The sequence below is a fragment of the Copidosoma floridanum genome, unplaced genomic scaffold, assembly GCF_036245765.1.
Source record: "Copidosoma floridanum isolate Cflo_tuat_1 unplaced genomic scaffold, Cflo_Japanese_pri ptg000023l, whole genome shotgun sequence".
Classification (NCBI taxonomy): domain Eukaryota; kingdom Metazoa; phylum Arthropoda; class Insecta; order Hymenoptera; family Encyrtidae; genus Copidosoma; species Copidosoma floridanum.
This window is the reverse complement of record NW_028321900.1, coordinates 2,835,886-2,860,957: the sequence shown is the minus strand read 5'-3', so window position 1 is coordinate 2,860,957 and position 25,072 is coordinate 2,835,886. Positions and strand designations below refer to the sequence as shown.

Below are 25,072 nucleotides of genomic sequence, written 5' to 3'. Positions count from 1 at the left end.
ACACGCGCGCGTGTGCGCGTACGAACATGTTTTAAAATAACGATAATTTCATCATAATTTTTTTCATAAAAAGTTATTTTTCGTTTATGTGAGTACTAACCAATAAAAACCTGTATGGCTTCGACCACAAAGAGCGTATTTTTGTAACTGCTATGCTGCTTTCATCGAACATAATTACCAACTATAAACATAAAGCACAATTTTATCGTATTCTGTCTTACAATGATTTTCTTCTAATTATTTTCTAAATGTTCCCTCTTTACCTTAGTTTGTGTGTATTTGAAAAAATATTTCTAACTTTTAATTAATGTGCAATATTCCTTGGGATAATTATATTAATTCTCTAAAAACCATTCTAACGTATAAACACATCATTATTAAATGAAGTACTAAAACACTTTTAACTGACTTTCGTGCACAAAATAATGACATTGAAAAACCTTAATTTATTATTAAGACAACCAATTACACAGATTAGTGTGCAACGTTAACTTAAAGTACAAAGTAAAATTTAAAGAGCTTGATAACGTCTAACATTTTAACAGACGTTGCATGGCCAAGAAACGAAAAAGAAAGAAAGGTCGTTCTTTAACAACCAGTCAAAATAAGAGAACACAAACAAATTCTACCATCACTAAGCAAACACGTATGGCCTTCCGTCTATAAGAAAAACCTTATTTTCTCACGCCATTATCTCTAAAATTTTGAGAATCACAAGCTCATAATACTCTTTTCAGTCACCTTGCATATCAAGTAAAACACATGGGTAGGGTAAAAGTTAAGTTTGTTTCCAACCTTAAGAAACTCAACATTAACTGTTACAGATAAATTCCACACTACCGCTGTCTCGACGTCGTTCCTCAGTAAATTGTCTTTCCTCTAAAAAATAAAAAAAAAAGACATTTACTACTACTACCACAACTGGTAATACTACTACTACTGCTACTGCTACTACTACTGCATCAACTCCCGGGTGGCGGATAGGGGCATCCACTTAAAATAAGAGGTGACGATGGGCAGCTGGGGTGGCTCTCTCTGGTAGTGGTCGGGGGCGTGGATCGGGGGGCGTGTGTGGCGTTGGCGTGTGTATCTGCGGCGATGTGGACGGGGGACTAGTGCCCCATGCCTCCATCGGTGTGGATGCATGGGCCAGCTCTGCTTGTGCTGCTTGGTCTTCGCTTTTTGCTGCTTCCGTGGGTGGCACTCCATTGCTTGATGCGGGCAAACAAAAACTAGCACCCTTCGTGTATAGAAGTAAGCGGTGGTTGAAACATTCTTCTCAGATACATGCATCACACACTCTTACCAAACAAACACAGGGACACTGACGGATTGTTCTGGGTTGCGTGTGGCGGGTCCTTTTCCGGGCTTGCGTTGGGGGCCCGGTGACGGGTGAAGCCGGATGATGAGGCCTGGGTAAGTCTGGGTAACCACATCTGATATGGCTGTACGCCTCATGAACAAAAAAGACGTGGTGGGCCGACTAATATAGGCTTACTACCACTGAGGAGGCTATATGGCAGCACCTCAGTGCCTTACGCCAGCCCGTTTTGTTGGGTTGTCTGCGCGGTCTCGGGACTGTACACCTGCCGCTCGTCTAGCTGGGATGACCGTTGTGTACCAACAAATACATACATTACCCACGAACACCATTCTTACACTTGTTACTCAACGCCAGGGCAGTCTCCGTGGGTGGGACTGAGGGAGAGTGGCGACTCCCGGCCGGCCCGAGCAAGTAGCGGTCTTCTTTGGTGACAGAGAGGGCTGCTGCCCTGGTGTTAACCCTTTCCAAATACTTATTTCTAGAAAAAAGGGTAGTGCTGGCCTTCGCGGGTCAGTAGGACACTCAAAAAGATGCCACAATGAAAAACGTCGATGCAAAACAAGTACCCCAGGCGGTAACCTCTCTGAGGGAATTCGCCAGCAGTTCCGATCCGGTGAAAGCCCGGGTGACTGACGCAGGCCCCACGGATTCTGGAGGGGGGCCACAAAGACGTATCTCATGGCCACCAGGGACTGCTAAATGTTCCATGGCCTTTCTTTACAGACAAAGGACGACGAAGAAGCCTGTCGAGTAAGGGCACTAACGACACCGAGGTTAGCAACGTGTCGGTATTTAGCAACCAGACCCAGGAAGAGCTTGCCTCTTTAGAAGAAAGTGCCACTAGGTTCAGAGTAAAGCGACAGCAAGTTGCTGATAAAGTCCAATCAGCAACGAATGACATTACAGAGACGCTACAACTGATTAATGACAAGTACGGCAACACAGCGAACGCTGTTGAAAATGGGCTCAAAGCGGCACTTAAGCATCTTTAAGAGGCAGAGGTGCTGAGAAAACGCTGTCTTACTAAAGAAGATTTGTACACCAACACTTGGAAGTCGTCATTTAAATCCCTGCAGTGGAGGGAAAAAAGGCGAGATAATTTCCGACGGCATGTACAGAAACGAACCCTGAACACTGCCTTAAAGGAAATAGAACGACGCAAGAGAAACAGGAGCCCATCGGACAGCCCTGAAAAACGCCAGCATACTATGTCTTTAAAGAAAAAAAAGACAGGTAGTGGCAAACAAGAAGAAATTGCCCTGAATGACAAAACAAGCCGGAAGAAAAAAGTGGACGCCACAACAACAGTAGTAGTGAATATGGCTGAAGGACAGACCTTTGCAACGGTGCTGAAGACTATGAAGGCGAACTTTGACCCCGATAAGGCTAAAGTGGCAGTCCGAAGTGTTGTCACTACAAAAAAAGGAGACATACTTATCAAAGCCAAAGGTGTAGAGAATGCTACTGCATTCTCACAGCAAATTCAAAAGTCGGTAGCCGGACAGGGTACCGTGAAAATGAGCGACAGAAAAGTGACATTAGAGGTCCGAGACCTGGATGCCATTGTAGAGGAAGATGAGGTCAAAGAGGCTTTCGCTAGGACTTTTGGACATCAGAGCCAGGAGCCAGAAGTTGCTCTTTTAAAGCCAAATGCCAGAGGACAGAGGCTGGCTTTAATAAAGGTGGACGAAGCATCTGCCAGACAAGTAGAAAAGGAAGGCAGGTTACGAGTTGGCTTTGTAAGCTGCCGAATTCGAAGAAGAATCGAAGTAACAAGATGTTTTAAATGCCTGGGATATGGACACATCTCGGGCAACTGTGAGGAAGAAAACAGATCTAATCTTTGCTTCCGGTGTGGAAGCACAAACCACCGAAAGAAAGAGTGCCTAGGTCCAGCAAGGTGCTTTCTTTGCCCAACAACGGACAACAAGCACGAAGCAGGCAGTGGAAGCTGCCCTCTATTTAGAAGAGCCCTAAAAGAGTCCAGGGATAAGGCCCAAGCAGGATCAAAATAAGGCAGAAAGGACTTAAGTTGAAAGACAGGCTTATGTGGACCCACGCTGCACTGGGTACTTCTTACCTATCAGCAAGGGAAAGCATTAAGCTTATAGTGGTGCTGGCTAAGTAGGCGGCCTACTATGAAGAGCTCGACAAGGTACTGGTACTCAGGGACCCCGAGTCCTTTTCAGGACTCGAGAACATTAGCACCTCTAGCAAATGGTGGCGAGCTAGCTCGTTAATGCTGTGAGACGCGATGGTCTCCCTGATGGCTCCACTCTGAAGTTATGCTAACGCGGTTCCAGGGTGGATCAAACGCCACGTGGCAAGGGGGGGGTTTTAGTGGGTATGGGTGGTCTAATAAAAAAAATCTACCGAGTCCCACACTACCACTGTCCCTGCGGTGTGCTTCAATGCATTTTCCCTCCCTCCACAAAAAAAAAAAAAAAAAAAAAAAAAAAAAAACTACTGCATCAACTGCTACCACTACTACTACTGCTGTTACTACTACATACGGTACTTGATGCTGGAGCCACCCTTAAAGATTAACTAGTTTAAGCTGTTCAATACTTTATTTTTTATGTTTAAACAGCGATGTTTTGACTGCCATGTCGTTCAACGCCTCTTAATTACAATTAAAAAAAAAATTTACTACACAATCCCACTATTCCACAACTATCATATTAACACAAGATTTTGAGACATTCCTAAAATCAATTTCACTAATATAACCTCAAAGATACTTACAATACATATAACTCTTAGCACGTCACTTTATTATAACCTCATTTTCAACAGAATTTTGGGACCATCCGAAATGTTATCTATTTCTTACGGTTTAGCTGTAAATGTTAAAATTTGAGCATAAAATGGAATTTAATGTAAGAATCGCCTGTATAATGTTAAGCCATATAGGTACCTTCTCTTAACTATTATGTATGTGTATTATAAAAATTTGAAACATCAAGCTAAAGATAATAGCAGCAAAATTTATAAAACTTTGTACAATACAAATTATTAAATAAATTTATGTATGTGTTCTTGGAATACATATTTTAAATTTTGTGTAACACTTATTTAGGTAACAGTATTATGTTTTTTAATAAATATTATTTTACTTACTAATCGTTTATAATAATTAGATTCTATCAAGTATTTTTATTGATTAGTCGTCACACTTAAATATGTAGTCACCACTTGAAATATGGTTATATAATCCTGAGGAATCTTTACATTTACGTATATTATCACATTGTTTTTTTTTTTCATTTCTAGTATCCTACCTGACTGTTCCACGTAACGTTTACTACACTTGCACATTATTTTATAAACTAAGTTAAATTTTTTGCATTGATCTATTTGATTTTTTTATTGTTTTTAGAAATCTTCAACTTGTTTTGTAATTAAAAGATAACTTTTTAAACGTATTTTTTTGGGATCGATTTTACATCGTATTCACATTTTTCTATGTACGGTAAAATTATGAAGTCATTTTAATTTTTATATTGTTATTCAAAAGTGTTTTTGAAACAACACCCTCATTTTTATGAATATTAGGTCTAATTTTGTCCATATTTTCTTATAAGCTTACTGAGATAGTTATTTGCTTTTATTACATTATTTATAGTATTCAAATTTATATTATCATCAGAAGCAATCTGATAACTTCCTGCTCGATCGACCAAACTATAGATTATACCAATTTTTTTGTGATATAGAGTTGTAAGAATATAAATTGTGATAGCAATTTGAGTGCATTGGTTTTCTGTACCCTTTTTTAAGGCCTGAATGGCGAAATTTGAAAGGATATAGGTGATAGGGCTACCTATAGCACTACCTGGTATTTATTTGTAATTTTTGTTATTAACAATTTTTTTACAGCAATATTTTAGCTGCTATGTTGTTCAGCCTTAAAATAGAGTATCTATGTATAAATCCTTGAAGACGGAAAATAATAAAGTACTGAACAACTTCAACTAGTTAATATTTAACTTTAGTGCTTAAAAAAAAGTGCTGTTTGTTGAATCATATTTAAGCCATTAGATATTGACACTAGGGTAAAAATTGTGCCGAAGCAGTACTGTAAACATGGATAGATTTTTACTTTGGTTTAACGTAGAAATGGAGTCAATTATCAAAATTTATGAGTTGAAGTAATGTATTAAGTAAAAAATTTATTTGAAGATAAACCAATTATTAATTATTATAAAGAGTATTTTGGGTTAAAATATTAAAAGAAAATTAGGACAGTTTTATAATTTATATAAAGAATTAGAGATTTCTAAGAAAAATTGTAAGTTTCTAGTGCTATAAACAGTTTGAACTTCACCTATAGTAAATACGTAATTGTTGTATGAACAATAAAAATTTTTTACCTTACAATAGTTATTCAAAATTTAAACAAGAGTTTTTGTATCTTTAATTACAAATAAGTTATTTTAAGACTTATTTGAAGATATAAATACACATCAACAATTTATGGAAATAATATGTTGAATTGGAAAAATAAACTACTAAATTTTTTGGATGCTGATTCTATTCATTGCATGTGTTATTACTTAGTTATTATAAGTGAGTCTTAGGCTTATACTTTTAATCTTATTCATAAAAAAGCTCTACCAAAATACGATTATTACACCCTCTAAGTAGAAAAAAAATTTAATTTTATCAATAAGGTATTACCTTTTTTCAATCATTAAATATACAAATAAGTATAAGTCAGTTTTATAATTTAATAGAAGAAGTTTTGGAAAATAGAACTAATATAAGTATGAATCAACAAATATTATCAACGGTACATAATAAAGTAACCGAATATAATCTTAGAAAACATTAAATTTTTTCAAACAACACAATTATTGAATTATCACAATAGCTGGTGGAGGAGGAAAAATTATTTTATTAAATAAAAATAAAAATGGGTTTTGGAAGAAGTAAGCTAAAATTCATTATTTTGTTATACGTTTGTTAAAGCATCTTCGAACTCCGGGTTAATTTAATAGATGTTGAAAAAAAGAGAGGAGGTCAAGGTTAAGCGTGCGCTTGACACGGTGGAAAGATTAAAATGATTGGTTTGAGTGTGTGTGTTTAGCGATCAGTGAGAAGGTATCAAATGAGGCTGTTATTTATTTTTGATACAGGGTATAGAAAAGTAGCTGTTCTTCTACGTACGGTCACAGAAAAATCGGTTAAGTAGTTTTCGCGATTAGCGATTATAACATTTTTTTGAATTTGCTTTATATGTTGATGAGATGAGATAATATTCATAGCTGTTTCAGAAATCTTTCTTGGATCAACCTTGCAAAGAGTTTGTGTAACAAGAATTTTTATTTAATAATAATTTCGGAAACTTTATGTCTACCCCCATTATAACGTTGAATACAGTTAAAAATAATTAAAATGTAAGCTCAATAAATCAAATAATTGAGTTAGGAGTTTTTACTTTATTGTAAAATTGAATATTACATATGAGATGGCACTTAAGATAGTTATTGTAACCAACTTAATATTAATACAACTTTTAATTCAACCAAAAGGAAGCAAAATTAGTTTTCTTGAAGAAGAAGGACATAAGTGGCGTATGATGCACTTAAACTAGAAAAATAGAGATTGTCTGTACATTTTTCAATAAACAGATGATTCGAAGATTTTTTACTTCCAAGCTCTGACACATTAATAACTTAACCTACCATAAACACGAAACATTTATTGCATTGATGTATGGCTAGTATATAATGACAAAAGTTATATAAAAATAGTCATAAAAATAGATAGCCTTAGTAAATTAGTTTAAGTACAACCAATTTTCAGCTCGTTTTTATTGAAAATTTAATACATTAAACTAATAAGCTCTATAGAGAATGTCTCTATTTATATTGAAGTTAGCCTATAATTCTTTTACTGTTGGCTCATAAATTTTAGGGATTTATCGCTAAAATAGAAAAAGTCATTTTTTTTAGTAGACACTAATTGGAAAACTTAAAATAATTAAGAGTGTCAACGGCAACCTTAAGCTAAAAAATCTATCAAAGTTGAAAAAAAAATTTTTTTTAGAATTACAGATTGATCAAACTATTTTGCTGCATAGAATAGATATGGACTGAGCACGAAGAATCCAAAATATTTTTTGTATTAATGGAGTTTTGCTTTTATTATATAATTGTAATATTGGTAAAGAATCAGTCACGCAGTAATTAATTCCATTTATACAGCTCAATAGATTATTTTTGAAAAAATATGATTCATTGTGTTGAATGATTAGTTAAGTATTAGTCAGTATTCGGTAGAATAAGTATATTTTAAATCTTACCAAGCCTTTTGTATAGTATGTTTCTAGTTCTTCAAATAAATCTGTAAAAACATTTGCGTTCTGTTCGTATAAAATACCATATGTCTTCTTAAACATCTCGTGGAAACTTTTTTTGCTTGTTTTCAGTAAGTTGTTGAAAAAATCTTAAACAAAAATTTCTTTGTAAACCATGTATAAATAATTTTTTTCTTCTTACATTTAAGGGTATTATTATCATTATTCGTTTAAATTCTAGGAGAAAGTGCATTACATTTACAGCGTCATCTAAAGACCTCTCTACTAACTTATTTTATTTATTAATATACAATATATTTATTATATAGTTATTATTATACTTCAAGTATAGACCAACTTTTTTAGAACGTTGATCTTGAGATTTACAACTACTTATAGCAAAAACTACAGCAAAGAAAATTTAGTTCTATATAAAATTAACGGCGTTCGAGAAGCGTGACAAGTATTCACTGTTATTCATGAAATGAAAGCATTTTTAAAATTTTTTCTCCAATTATTTTTTGACCTTCTGTATGATACGTATATGATTTAATTATTTGCAACCGTCTAAGACACATATGTTTCTTGGTAACATTACTATACACACCATTTTTATACTTAGTTCAGAAGGTAGTAAGCCTTCACAGATATTACTCAACGTTTTTAGAGAAAAACTTACATAAATATTATCATTTGGTTTATCAACATCCTGATAAGTTGCTTGATCTATGCTATGATAAAATTAGTTATTATGTAATAAATTTAGGTAATATAGTAATTCGAATGTTTTTAAATTACTTTTAGCGATGAAGTAATAAAATAATGTTTCCTATAAATAAGTTTTATCACAACCTTCATGACCATCTATGAAATAAGTTCTATTACCTTTTCTGCAATTAGTATTATAGTAATTTTTTAATCATAAATTAAATCAACATATAGGTAATTCAACTTTGTTTTTAGAGATAATACTTCATTAGTGTTATTTACTTTATGTTTATTTTTATGTAAAATGGGTAAATAAAAAGAGTAACATGATTAATTTTTTGATTCTCAAATTTGGTTGATACGTTTAATATCAAAATTATCATTGTAAGTGTAAAATTATTCTGTAAAATACTTAAGATTTATTTCAAGTTTGTCTCTTGGATGTCCTCTGAAATTCGAAACTAAGCGAAAAATAGTTTTTAGTGATAAGGATGTATGAGAGTAATTGCTTTCTGAAAAATATCATCAATTTAACACTCGTAACTAAGTCTATCGTTATTGCAGTATCCTTAAAATGTTTCACATTTAATCTATTAAAAGACTTAATTTCTTTAAACGATGTTGCACCGCATCATTTATGTAATGTATGTTTAAAAAAGAAATGCACATGATTTTTCAAGATACTATAATAATTCTACGAATTGCAATATTTTTTGCATACATTATATCTTCTTATGTACTTATTGTTAGTTGTATAATTCAAGTTATTTATTTTATTTATAATATTATTTCTTATGTTACTCTTAGATACCTTCTGAAGTTATAAAACCTACCTTTTACCTCGAGGCCTACAAATATATGAAGGATAAAAATTTACTGGCAGGGAGCTTACACGCAGAGCGCGCATGGGAGACAAAGTCCTGCTGGTATATTTCTCCCTATGTCCTATGTTATATAATTGTATAGACAACAGTGAGTCTTAGCTCCCCACAACCTACCCCACTACCCTTGACTTTCCCATAGAATCCCTTCTATTTACATAAGCTCAATGAACGGAAACAGTCAAGCTCTTCAAACAAAAAATTAAATGTATACACGTTTCTCTATAATATATAGTGAACAAGGGGATCATTTCAAGCATTATTTTTTTTTTATTGAATGAATAACTATTTTTTTAGTACTTTAATAAGTAAATTATAGTTATAGCTTAATTTTAAGATTGTAGCTGAGATTTTTACGAGTAATACAGAAAATTACTTAACATTTGATTACTTTGTTTTTCAAAACTACGAATCCTTATTTGTCAAACGTGATTCATTTTGACACTAGCTCTATTACAACATTTGTGTGTTGAATCAACTAGAAGATTAAGTGTTGTAGAATAAAAAAAATTCTAATATTTTTATTATGAAGAAATAATTACTCTCTTGGTGATGCTATCAAAATCGTTTATTGCTGTGAACAACGTTTCGGCCGGTACAGTACGATAAACCACGTTACAAGGCCCTCATCAGGTACAACTTTATAGCCACGACAATAGCGACTATAGGTATCACGACAGATGGTAGATCGAAAAATACGTATTTACGCTATTGTCGTGGCTATAAAGTTGTACCTGATGAGGGCCTTGTAACGTGGTTTACTGTACGGGCCGAAACGTTGTTCACAACAATAAACGATTTTGATAGCATCACCAAGAGAGTCATTATTTCTTCATAATAATTATCTGCTATCACGAGAGCCACTGACAAACTAATATTTTTATTGTAAAAAAAGTTGACGAATACCCAACTGTATAGGTATATCTACAATACACAAAAAATATACAGTTCAATTCAGTTTTTTAAAACAGTAATATATTTATTTTAGCATATTGTTTATTAAAAAAGCATAGTCAGTAACCTTATAGAATTTTGTACAAAATCTATTCTCTTTTTAATGTTAATTTTGGTTTGTGACTTATAAAAATGCACATTAGTTAAAAATTACGGAAAATATAATGTAATAAACATTATTAATACGATGAATGTTCAAGAATGGTTAAAAAAAAGCAAAAAAAACGTTTGTATTAAGGGATACATTATTTGTCAATTTTAATTTATGAGTAAAACACATTCAATCGGCATCTTGTATTCCTTAAGAATAATAAAAACTGAATTTACAAATGTAGAAAATCCTTTTAAAAAGAAGTTAAAAATCGTTATCATCATTATCACAGTTATCATCATCATGATTATTATCTAAACGATTATTAAAACTATCCTTATCATCATAATTAGTATCATAATTGTCATCGCTTCTCCCACTGATTGTTTTACAAAGGTAAAATCTAATAGCAGTATGAATTGGTAACAATTTACAAGAAAGTTATTCAACGTCTCTTTAAATTGTGAACTAGGGAATAAGATAAGATATTTATTGATAATTTGCCTGTTTCTCTAAAATCTATGTTTGAAGTTGTTTGTGTATGATTGTGCACCTTAAAATCCATATCATTCAAGAAAAGTAAATGCTTTTATTTATTTATGCTACTACAATTCAAAAAAACAAATACTATATAAAACACATCATAAAAATTTGAAATCAGATACTATGCATGAATGTTCGTATTGTTTCTTATGTGATTCAAGAAAAAATTAATAATTATTGTCATAAAAGTGACATAATGTTTTTATTTTTAGGCCAATACGATAAACGCATTAAGTAGCTGCTACTCGATGATGAAAACTCTTAACAGTTAATTCATATTCATAATAATTTGTGTGGTTTTCTAATACTTTTTGCAAACGTATCACAAAAAAAACTAAGTAATTTATAATACAAAATAACATTTTGGTAATTTCGTTAGATAAGTTCCATCGTCTTTGGGTATTTTTTTACGACCCGAGGGAGCTGCTAAGCAAGGTCCGAGGGACGTAACATAGCCATGAAGCAATGGCGCTCAAGTCGTGAATCCTACTTTTCCTACCAAGGGTATATCAATCAGCCCTTTCAAAAACACGCGAGATAGAAAATGTCACATTAATTCTTCTACTACAGAGTTTTAATGTGAGATATTACTGTTACATTTATAGTGATATTAAAACCATTTAAAAATTTTCAAGATTTAACAAAGCGTAGAATAAAAATCACGTTAAAATTTTTACAAAATTTAAAAAATTGAAACAAAAATCACATAGCAAACAAGTGGCTAAATTAATGCAATACTTCAGATTTAGCATACAACACATGACTAATCCACGGTTTGTCAGAGCAGAAAATATAATTTTAATTGCAAGATTCTAGTTAGAGATCACATTTCTTCAACAAACGTTAAATAATAAAATAACATATTATATCACAAACTATTTTGTCCAACATATCAAAACCCTTTTAGTTGTATCTTGTGTTAGAATAACACTGAATACATCAATGACAATCGCAAATAAGTCTACTTTAATAAGATTTACAAGGTTTATACTAAAATTTTGGTCAACAAATGGCATGTCAAAAATGTATATGTTAGAGAACGGTTTTTGGATATTTCAAAACGATTTCTTGGTTCAAATAGTAGTAATGACAATATTAAGAAAAATCATTGATACAAAAAATTGTATTTTAATAAGATCTACAACAGAAAGCGGCGTTGGCTCAGTGGTAAGCGTCCTTGTTACTGATATAATGCTGTTCTAGTGGTGGTGGATTCGATTATCCGTATGCAGTTTTGTTAAAACTATTTTTATCGGGAAAAAGTTCCCATGCAACCACGGCTGTTGCGAGGTGGGTTTTTCTGTGCAATTTTCCTTTAGAGTAATTCCAGGATTTTTTCCTTGCCCCATAGGTTTTTGGGCCTAGCTGAATCCGAATTAGTGTTAGGGCTATAGGTGAGGGTTAGCGGATCCAATGCGCCACGCAGGGATCGCCGGCCTCACCGGCAAGGAGTGGACGTCCTGAAATATGGAATCTTTTCTGGGGAAAGGCTATACAGTGCCAAGTGGATCTGATGCACTACTTGTTCAGAGAGTGTCAGCTTAACTGGCAAGGTATTTCACTGGAGATACTCACACCATGCCCGTGGATTAGGTATAACATCCGTAAAAGGATTGGAAATGGGTGCGGCAATACACCCCCACACATAGGTATGACTAGGCCGACCAGGCCAGTAGGCTGTCGCGGTAAGACGGTAAAAAAAAAAAAAAATATTTATAACATTAAAGCTTAGAGCCAAAAATACTTGTTTTTAAATCTTAAAGTGTTATAGTAATGATGCTGCCGTAATTTTTTTTTTTAATTTTTTTTTTTTTTATAAAAACTGACTAAATGCAATACATCAGCTTTGATCGTAAACTTGAAGTTACTTTCAAAATTTCAGCCCATTTAGAAAATAAATACTTGAGTTAGTCGAAAACTTTGATGACGTACATTCATACTGAAAAATTTATTTTCTCCGAAAAAAGATTAAAAAGCAGATAAAAATGAACTAATGGCAGCTAAATCCTGCGCAGTAAGAAAAAAAATCTTAAAAGACTGAGCATTTTGACATTTGTGATTATAAAACAAAAAAGTTTGTTATTTTCCTATTGTTTTCGTTGGGACATCTTGGTTTACCTTTAAACATTTTAGAAAATAATAAGTGTGATGAACATATTCCAATTTATGCTCATTTAAAACATTGTACTTACTGTTATAAGATAAAAAAAATTGATTTATCAAAAAGCATTAATATAGATAAATAAAACATATCAAATTTCGAAAAATTTAAATGTTACATATGTTATTATTTCATACTTTAAATTAAAAAACTCTTATTGTAAGTTAAAGTAATGAGGGGGTAGCACACGGACAGCGTAGTGGGCGTGGCCTTACTAGTACACATATATACCTGAATATTAACTGATTTTGACACTCTGCTAACAGAAAGCTTGTTTATGCACGCTTCACCTGATTTATTCTCACTGTCTGAATTGGTTTTTAATGCTATTGAGATGCATCTTAAGAGCACGTAGAGTCTGCGTAAATTAGTTTTAATGTACATAAGTGTGTATATGCGTGTGGTTACGCTTCGCAACGTTAAAAAGCGTTTTGTATTTATTTTCTCTATTATAGTGTCGCAGTTTTTATTACAATCATCAGTAGTTAACTTATTTACCTCAACTGTAAGCGATAATACTTTTATGTTCGTTTTATAGTTACTGCAACATTTTGCGCCACCTGGATCTTGTGTTTACAGGTAAACGGGCCTATCAGAAACGAGCCAACAAAAAACAAAATAATGCCTGCACAACGGTCTAAAAGCCCACAAAGCTAAAGTATTCGTAATAATGCTTGTTTTACTCTTTTTCAATTAATAAAAAATTCGAGAAAAAAAGCACTAAAATTGCAAGAAGTAAATGCAAGTAAATGAACAGGTATTCATAGGAGAAAGTAAAAAAAACTTCAAAACTTACTAAAAAAGAAGTTTTTTAAATTAGTAACGATGGTCCAGATAATGATAGCGATAATAATGATGATATGACAATTGTAACAACTTCGCTAGAAAGTTTTAGTACTACTGACGATCACGCTCAAAAAATTAAAAAATAAACTATTTTTAGCCATTGATCTTACAAAAAAATAGAGTTTACTTTCCCAACTGCTACTCACCATATAATTACGGTTGCAAAAAATATTGCTGAAAAGAAAGATATTTCAAGCGATTTTAGTCCCAAAAGTCATCTATTTTTAAATGTAGATGATAAAAATTTTATGAGTGATTATCAGTCTGATGATAATACTTAATTGATGCCAGGCCAAAAGGACTAAGTTTTAGTCAAAGTCAATAGGTAGAGTACAAATGGAAAAATGCTAACTCTTGAACAACTAAAAAAAGTTATTTCAATTATTTGAAGAGACGTATCCAGCAGTGAAATGTAGTTTTGCCAGCTTACGATCAAAACATTGTATATAGGCCGGTGCCAGTAGTACTTATTATATTTGCATATTTGCGTCTGTTTAGTACATAAAAATGGTAAATTATTAATAGATGGAGCCAATTTGAAATCAATTACTGCTGATTCGCAAGAACCAATATCAAACTATCATAACTGTGTGAATCGTTTGTTTTGTAAAGTTCAATCTACAAATTGTTTTTTGGGATTCTGTAATGAGTGTCCTCGTGAAACTAATATTACCGAGCAATTGGAAAAAGATTTAAAAGATAAACTAATTGAAATTGTCAAATACAAACAGTGGGTAACAAGAGGAAGAACCTTATGACAAACGTTGTATCTAGTTTAGATGAATATTTGGAATCTTTAAGGAGTGGTTTAAGGATATGGTTGCTACACTATTTTTTAGTAAATAAGCAAAGGGAGTTTATTAATAACAAAAAAATTAAATTGATAAGAAATAAATGCATTGTAATTTGCGAATTTTCTGAGAACTATGCGTTTTTTCTACAAAATTCTGTTCAAAGCATAGATTGGAATAACGATTAAGTATAGAAAACAATACATCCATTTTCGATTTACTACAAAAACAACAAAGACAAATTAAAAATTAAAAGTTTTGTTTGTACGTCTGAGTGCTTGTGTTATGATACTGTTGCTGTCCATCTATTATAATGATAACTTAAATTGTATGAAAACACATCTAAAATATATCAATAGAGTAATATACTTTTTACACGAGACGAGTAGACTGTTAGAAAAAAAAATTTTTTTCATACATTTAAAGCATCATTTAAAATATTTTAAAATGGCAGCTGCATGGCACTTCTAACCAATATCACATGGCAAAGGACCACGTAACGGACTAGGTGGAACTCTACAGCGACTTGCTGCTAGAGCAAAACTTCAAAGGGTGAATAATCCTATCCGTACACCAAAATAGTTATTAGACTGGGCTACAGAAGCTCTACCAAGTATAACGTGTTGCTATCTATCCAATGACGATCTCAAAGAAAAAGAAAAACTACTATGAGCACATTTCGAAAAATAGCATTGTATGATTCCAGTTTCACTTTAAGAGTTGAAAGCAAAGCAATTCTCTTCGTATGAAAAAAAAATATTTCCAGAAATTTTAAGTGAAAAATAAGTATAACAATATCAATCAATATTTACACTACTATGATACTGAGATAAAAAAAATGTACGCGAAGAACAGTAATAAACTGAAAACTATATATTACGTGTTTCTCTAAAGTACTAAAATTGTTTACTTATTTTTCCCCAATTTCTAATGAAACTTAACTAATGAATGAATAATATTGTTTAACTGAAAATGTACAACATACTATGTATACTATTCGTGAGATAATCTAGAGAAAAACGGTGTGAGGCGAGAATATGAAGTGTACTTGGCAACTTTAGGTGCTGGCGTCAAGATTAATAATGATAATCATTTCTCTATTTATAAAAAAAGCATTTTTTATGAAAAATTGAACGTAGAATATACCATAATACCACGGTTATAGTTACAACATGCTTAGTGGTAGCTTTTATTCAAAAAAATTGATTCAAACGTTCAAATTGTTTATAACAACATTTATTTTTCTATAATTTTTTTGGATTCATTATTTTTCTTAAAATTCATTCTTTTACCTGCACAATGAAAAAAAATTTTCTTTAGCATGAAATAAACCATAGTTACAGATTTTTGAAAAAAAAGTTTTCAAGCAAAAATCATCAAAATCGTAAATTTGAAACCGTCTTTATTAAAAAAAAAAAAAAAATTTCTGGGACAGGTGTCTCTTTTTTTTCAATAAAAAACCCGTAAAAAAGTTTAAATCAAATTAAAAATGGGTCAGTCAGAATGATTTTCAGTTTGTAAAAAAATTAATCATTTACAGATTAAGGTAATTTTCGTGCTGCTATTGCCTGTGCACGTGTATAGATATACCAAATACCTCTACAGTTAGTGCTCTGAGCTCTTGTACAATAGCTGCACGGGTCCCATGTTGCTGATTTACTTACCTGGAGTATGAGTAGCGCCATATATGTAAGTTGATAGCTTGCGTTTACTTACTCCACGAGTCCCATGCTCTCACTGCATGATGTAGCGTTTCAGTAGATCATATGGTGACCGAGAGCGCTGTGGCAACACGAATTTTTTTTTAGAGCAGACAAAAAATAAGTATTGCATATTAACATAAAAAGAGAATACTTCGCTCTTAAGGTTGACAAGTCAAACAATATTTATATAACTTTCCAGTAAAAAATTTAAATAATATCCGTAAACGCTTACCATATGATGAACTTAGCTTCAAAATTGGTACAATAGTAATGTTAACAAGAAAGGTTAGTATAAAAGATGCCTTGTGTATGGTACACAACTGAGAATTACTAAACTGATTAACTACAATAAAGAAAAAGAAATAATAACTGGGGGAAAAAACGGACGTGTTTTCGTCCTAAAAATAAAGTTAAACATTAAAAACACCTTTTATTTTTCATCCTAAGAAAATTCCAATAGTTGTGGCATTTGTAACGACTATTGATAAATCTTAAAGTCAAAGTCTTGATAATGTAGAATGATCCTTAAGAAAAGCTTTGATTTTTCCCGGCCAATAGTATTTATATGTTAAAACATACATACAATAATACTTATCAAGATGCAAAAGTAAAAATAGCATATTTATTCAAGTTGAAAGAGATAATAAATTAAAAATCGAAAATATCGATCTGAAAGAAATTTTCGATTAATAAATAATAATAAATTTGACCTAATAATTTAAATGAGTAAATCGACAAGTCTTATCACATTAACTCCAAACTTATACTAATTAATTTTTTATTATTTAATAACAACACATAACATGATGCATTTTTATTCTATAAAGTTTTATAAAATGATGACAAGTGTTTGGATGCTTTGTTCGAGCACTAAAAATGGGATTGGAAGCCAGGGCTATCACGCCCTTGGGTTACACTGGATCATTAGGCTGGACACACAGTTCCATACTCAAATTCCTTAGCCATATAACCTCTTGACTGGCTAAGGACAAAGAAGAATATTCAGCCTCAGTACTCCATAGGGCAATTGTTGCTGTCTGCAAAAATTTCAACTAATTTCACTGCCTTGCGTCACAAAAATGTAGCCTATGGTTAACTATGGGCCGTAAATGCTTAATGCCCAGCTTGCATCACGAGAACCAACAATTTTTATGTCTGCATTCTATTTAAATTGCAACTTGTAGTCCAGCATTCCTCGCAGGTATTTAAATACTCGTTTCACCACATTACAATGTATTCCTTGACTGATTGAATTTGCTCAAGAAACCAACTGCGTAGACCAAATCCGGCTTAGTACCTTGTACAAGATACAGCTACAAGCCTACTGTACTTTGGTAGTATGTGTCCTCTGAATACTGACCTTGTAATCAACTAGAAGCTGGCTACAAAATCAACGATGGATCCATGGGGCTGGTGCATACACTACTGCAGTCATTCATTCCATGATGCAACGGTATCTCCTTGGTGTAATCTGTTCAGTCAAAAAAAAGAAAGTCATTTACTTAATCTCTGGTCACAGATGTTCCCAAAAATCTCTGCACAAGTCCAAGATTCTTGATAGTAAATACCTTATCGTTTTATCTATAAATGAAAAGTACTTAGTTTAGTTTATCAAGACTAGGATACAGTCAACGCAAATTGCTACAGTAATAAGTTGGCAGAAAAATGATAATATATGCAACAATCATATTGCGATTGAACTAGGTTCATCGCTAAGAAAATACAGGTAAATTTTACATTACTATCACGACTACCTTGTTTCTACCCATGACTTGCATTGCACAATTAGCACACTTGATTGGTTTTATCTATTCCAATAACACCTTTCGGTAGATTCATTAGGATTTCTTCAACGTGGTCTCTATAAAAAAGGCAGTTCTAACAACAAAGTGAGTAATATCCAGATCTTGATAAACCGAATGTGCAAATAAACATCGAAAAGTTGTGAATCTGACAACTGGAGAACATGTGTTGTCATAATTTACACGTCAGATTTGAGAAAAACTTTCCACAAACAATTTTTTTTCATAAAATAGACCATCCTCTGGCCCGTTCTATCTCCTAATCACCTAATTTAAACCAAAAATGGATTTTATTGGTGGGATGGCACATAAGTTCTAGGCACAATTCTAAGAGAGCAAAGCAAGTTCTCGCATGAGTGCTTTGGGGCAAATTAACTGCGTCATAAACATGAAATGGTTCGTTAATTTGACAAGCAATTACTGTCTATCACATAATCATCTAGCATTTTTGATGCCCATCGTTGAGCAGAAAATGGCTGCGCAACTTCTTCGACAAATACAACATCTCGAGCAAATATAGCTTTTTCATTCCTCGCACGCAGTGTTTTGCAGCACACTTTTCGCCCGCTAATTACTACTATTAATGGGTGGGAAGAGACATTTCAGCCCTACCAGGCCAAAAGTTCGCTCCCACCTGGAGGCAGAAAGTAATTGACGGGCGGAAAGTGTGTCCACAGGTACAAATTGAACTTTTTGCTCTCGATAGAAAAGATATCGTTCTAACTTCAGGCACAAACATATTTCAACCACGCAAGCTGTAATTTTTGCCTTAGCTAAGCAATGTACTATTTTAGCAGTCTGATACCACAATCTATATCCCTTGCTGTTTGGGCTATAACCTCAAAATATACACTCCTTAGATTTAGGATCCAGTTTACCCTGATGATGAGTCAGAATATACGCTATGGTATTGCATCTCAATACCCTCATATCAATGATGAGGCAAATCTGATTTACAACCCATTCAAACTTCCACGAGCATATTTTCGTTTCAAACAATCCAAGACAAGAAATTGATGATGTATGCAGCTGATGAATAAATATACTAAGAGGTAGTGGATCAATAATGTTACACTTAATAACACTTAAATTAATATATTTAATAACAGAAATTAAGATTTATTAAGATTTTAAAATGTCCTCTCTTGATATCGAGAGAGACTCTGCGACAGCGAGCATGCGTGGAAACGGCCATGTTCTGCCTTGTCTAACTGTATCACTGCACAGAGTACATGTGCATATCATCTTGAACTCATAGTATTTATACCACACAATAGATGTCACTAGTTATGTAATTAATGTATATATATATATATATATATATATATATATATATATATATAAATTTACTCATATTCTAATAGCAAGGTAACGGTAGGGGTACTAGCGATGATTACTAATTTATAAATAAATATAAATATATACATATATATTATTTTTTTACTGCTTGACTTTCAATAGAAATGTATGACAATGTACCAAGATAGGATTCCCCGTAAGTATTTGAAACATAAATGAAGTTATGCGAAAAATAATGGTAACAAAAAAAAAACTAAAGCACCTTAGATTAAATCCTCATTATAATCTATATGGTGTAATAAATCTGATAAAAAAAATTAGCCAAATACATACAGCTTAGGACTATTAGTAGATTTCAATGTATTACAAAGGGTAGAATAAAAAAACGTACAGAACCATTTTACTGGGTTAAAATAAAGGACACATGTATTAAATTTTTTTAAATATTGCGGTTATGCTAAAATAGTGGCATGTGTTCTGAATATAGAGCAGAGAGAACTTAAAAAAATGCAGAGCTCATGGAAAAATAACAATATTTTACTGGGTTAGAATAACAGAAAAATCTACTAGATTGTTCCTTATTTTTGGTGGGCAGCAGCAAAATCACAATATTCTAAAAACTGTGCAGGTTAGCTATAAGACAGAAGAGAGACAGAAAGACTTCTGTAGGCTACCAATACTATTTTGCTAGTATAAATAACGACAGTAGCATTTTTTTTTCATTTTTTAATACAGGCATTCACGGGATAGTAAAAGGTGAAAATTGTGAGGTGGGGAAAGCAGGATGAGAAAGAAAAGCTCTACCTTAAATGTCTTATGTAGAAAAATGTTATATATATATATATATATATATATATATATATATATATATATATATATATATATATATATATATATACAGCATTATATGTAACGGGCATTTCCCGGGAACAGCGTGTAGAGCAATTTTTTCTGAACCGAACCCCGTTTGAATGAATTTTTTAAGGCAAATAGCTTTAAAATAAGAGGCGATTGATAATACGGTCCAAACTACCCCTAAATGGGGTTGGAAGGGTATGGCGCGCGGACATGAACTCGCGACGTTGCCACATTGTCATTGAGCTTATTTGGTAAGTATACATAGATAACTATATGTGCGCACGCACGAGCGTCTGCTATACTATACTGCTGTTAAATTGAAGGTTGGATGTTAAAAGGTAAACATTGTCTGCTCCTTATGCTGTCATGTTTTGAAGCCATGCCACAGATGTAACTGCATGAATAAACATTCAAATCATGTAATACAAGAGTATAATGGGATAAATGTATCACCTACAATTAATAAATAAGTGTCGAACTATACTGCAGCCGCTCAGTCAAAGTTCTATTGGCTTGCACGGGAAAATAGCGTACCCTACAAATAGTTTCTTTATGTTTACAGGTGTTTTAAAATCCCCCCCAAATTGATTTTGTTGGCCTTTTCATCATCTCTTCAGACTCACTCAGTGTACTAGAAGATAAAAAAAATTACTCCCTGATCAAAACCAAACACACATCACACCTCATCCTTGGAATAAAAAATCGAATTTACCTTAACACTATTAATAATAGAAATATTTGGCATATCGGCGTCTCAGAGAATGAGAACCAAGGCCATCCATAAAGAACATAACATAACAGGGAAAAGAGCGTGCATCAGCTCGATGTCACGTGCGCGCTCGCACCGTTTTTTTTGCTGTCTGCGCACGTTGTTTTGCGCTCCCATCACGCACGCAGTTTTCGCCAGCAGCACTGCACCGCCTCAAGGCTGCAGTCCCATGGAGCGCAATAGAGCGTGCAGGATAGATTTGTCCCCATAAGCGGCTGTGTTAAGTCTATTACGCTGCAGGATAGCCCTATTGCGCGGCGCAATAGACTTCACACAGTCGCTTCAACTGTTTTTCTTATAATGTACGAGTTGTCTTGCGTAGCAATAGTAGCGTCAAGAACGACCATTTACATTTTACTTGTGAGGTTTAACGAATTTGATATAATTCGAGCAGCTGGTAATACCGTGACCTCATTACAAAATAAATAGTGCAGTTACAACTTTATTCATTGTGACATTACATCATTCTTACGTGATTGTATTACGCCAACTCTACTGTTCTCAGCAGACAACATCCTGAAAGGTTAGTATGAAAATTTTACTGGTGTATATTTCAATTGTTTAAAACGTTTTAATGGCCTATATTTCATTGCATGTTAGAAAAACATTCTACATGTACTAACATGATAATTATAGCTATTTTGCATGTTGTATTGCAATTAATAGTAAAGAATAAATACAGGTTTGTAAAAAAATGTACACAATAGCAATGGTACACACAAAAATTTTTATTATTTTTTTCATTTTCAATAATTATATAACTATTTACATTCAGTGATAAAATATTTCACTGAAAAAAATTACGTACAATATTGGTCAGCATAAAACTTTACATTAATATTACTATGAATTAAATATCATGTTTTTCATATTATTTAATGAGCATTAGACAACTCTTGTTTATTACATTCTGGTAGATTATGTTATAAGTATCCTAATTAAAAAATACATTAACCTTAGAATCATCAGAATCATTCTAAACTAACAGAGGATCTTCACATAACCCTTTCATTTACTTAATTAATATGATTTTGTAATACACAATATTCGCTACTTGCACAAGCTGAAAAAGCAATCGCAGCAATACCTGTGCCAATATGTGAAACTAAACGATAGGTTTGTCATCTGCTAGCAGACTGCTAAGCATTACTATCATCAGAAAGTTATGTGTTTATACATCGACAACCATTTTAAGGGTTAAATTTTTAATAAAATTATGAGTAGTATGTACATTTTTTACAGCGTATCGTATGAACGTGTGTACATACTGTGTTAACACGCCGGTATAGGGCTAACGGAGCTCTCTGATTGGTCAGAGGAGGTCTGTGTTGACTACATTGCAAACTAATAAAACATATCTCGTATCACTCAGTACACACGGACATACTCAAGCGCTTAAAGTGCTTGTAGTACAAATTTTGTTCTTAGTTATTCACATAGGATTGTACCACTTGAGACATTGTATTAATTCGTGATATAATAAACACAGAACCTTTCATGTATCTATCGAGGTACTGGTTTCCTATAGGTATCAAGCACGTATCGCGAATATTGCCTTCTGCTGTGCCAGACCAATAGTTCTCATTTTTCTCTAGGATAGCGCTGCTTTAAAATTGTGCACGTAGCGAATATGACGATTTAAATGCTAAATATTAATCTCTTATGACTGACTGAAAACAGGCCACTTTTACAATTTCATGGTTGCGTTCATTTTTTATGTACAGTATCCAGCAAGGGTAGGCAGGTAGAAAACTAAGTGTCAAATAAAAAAAATTCTCTACGCATAGAAAACACGTCAATTACTTCAAATAGTTTACAAAATTTAAAAACTTTTCTACATAGTAATCAACTTACAGTCCTCCACACTTCACATAACCTTAATTTCAGTCAGTAAGTAAACCATACATTTAGTCTACTGTAAACTTCATAAGAGAGTGTACTTGGCTAGTACTTGCCATGTACTTGTCGTTAACTTGCCGAGTACTTCCCTGGTACTAGATAGGTACTTGCCGGGAACTTGGTGGGTACTTGGAGGGTACTTGCCAGGCACTTGGCGGGCACTTGACAGGCACTTGACAGGCACTTGCCGAGCACTTAGCGGGTACTTGGTGGGCACTTGGAACTTGGCGGGTACTTGCCGGGCACTTAGCGGGTACTTGAAGGTACTTGGCGGGTACTTGGCGGGCACTAGACGGGTACTTGGCGCGTACCATCCGGGCACTTGGCAGGTACTTGCCGGGCACTTGACGGGTACTTGGCGGGCACTTGGCGGGTACTTGGAGGGCACTTGGCAGGTACTTATTGGGCACTTGGCAGGTACTTTCCGGGCACTTGGCGGGCACTTAAAGGGCACTTGACGGGTACTTGCCGGGTACTTGGCGGGCACTTGTCGGGCACTTGGCGGGTACTTATTGGGCACTTGGCGGGTACTTTCTGGGCACTTGCAGGCACTTGACGGGTACTTGAAGGGCACTTGCCGGGTACTTGGCGGGTACTTGGAACTTGGCGGGTACTTGCCGGGCACTTGGCGGGTACTTGCTGGGCACTTGACGGGTACTTGCCGGGCACTTGGCGGGTACTTATTGGGCACTTGGCGGGTACTTTCCGGGCACTTGGCGGGCACTTGACAGGTACTTGAAGGGCACTTGGCGGGCACTTGGCGGGTACTTGCCAGGCACTTGGCGAGCACTTGGCGGGCTCTTAACGGGTACTTGGCGGGCACTTGGCGAGTAATTGGTGGGCACTTGAAACTTGGCCGGTACTTGCCGGGCACTTGTCGGGCACTTGGCGGGTACTTGACGGGCACTTGACGGGTACTTGGCGGGCACTTGGACGGAAACTTTGTGGGCACTTGGAGGACACTTGCCGGGAACTTAGCGGGTACTTGTCAGGCACTTGGCGGGACCTTGGCGGGTACTTGCTGGGCACTTGGCGGGCACTTGCCGGGAACTTAGCGGGTACTTGTCGGGAACTTGGCGGGTACTTGCCGGGCACTTGGAACTTGGCTGGTACTTGCTGGGCACTTGGTGGGTACTTGACGGGTACTTGGCGGGTACTTGGCAGGTACTTGCCGGGAACTTGGCGGGTAATTATTGGGCATTTGGAACTTGGCGGGTACTTGCTGGGTACTTGGCGGGTACTTGCCAGGCACTTGGCGGGCACTTGTCAGGCACTTGGCGGGTACTTGGCGGGCACTTGGAACTTGGCGGGCACTTGGTGGGTACTTGGCGGGCACTTGTCGGGCACTTGACGGGTACTTGGCAGGCACTTGACGGTACTCGGCGGGTACTTGGCGGGCACTGGGCATCTGTACAGTGTAACTAATACAAATTAGTATGCATCGTAGTAGTAGTGTGTGTAGATTAATTATTGTATCACAACTTTTTGTGCAACAATCTGGAAATACAATTAATTCTAGGGTCTTAGGTACTTGGCGGGCACTTGGAACTTGGCGGGCACTTGGTGGGTACTTGCCAGGCACTTGGCGGGCACTTGGCGGGTACTTGCCGGGCACTTGACGGGTACTTGGCGGGCACTTGGCGGGTACTTGCCGGGCACTTGGCGGGCACTTGGTGGGTACTTGGCGGGCACTTGCCGGGAACTTGGCGGGTACTTGGTGGGCACATGGTGAGTACTTGGCAGGCACTTGCCGGGAACTTGGCGGGTAATTATTGGGCATTTGGAACTTGGCGGGTACTTGCTGGGTACTTGGCGGGTACTTGCCAGGCACTTGGCGGGCACTTGGCGGGCACTTGTCAGGCACTTGGCGGGTACTTGGCGGGCACTTGGAACTTGGCGGGCACTTGGTGGGTACTTGGCGGGCACTTGTCGGGCACTTGACGGGTACTTGGCAGGCACTTGACGGTACTCGGCGGGTACTTGGCGGGCACTGGGCATCTGTACAGTGTAACTAATACAAATTAGTATGCATCGTAGTAGTAGTGTGTGTAGATTAATTATTGTATCACAACTTTTTGTGCAACAATCTGGAATTACAATTAATTCTAGGGTCTTAGGTAATTATGGCTGCATGGCTTAACC

The 25,072-nt window shown here is 34.9% G+C and overlaps 1 non-coding gene across 1 annotated transcript in view; it reads right to left on the bottom strand.

Annotated features, from left to right (window-relative positions):
• Positions 1-7,633: 7,633 nt before the first annotated feature.
• Positions 7,634-25,072, bottom strand: part of LOC106645412 (dally-like) — a 103,022-nt gene continuing 85,583 nt past the window's right edge. Inside the window, exon 3 of the transcript XR_016293216.1 lies at positions 7,634-7,774. This is a non-coding gene — a transcript (dally-like). The remainder of the gene's footprint in view (positions 7,775-25,072) is intronic.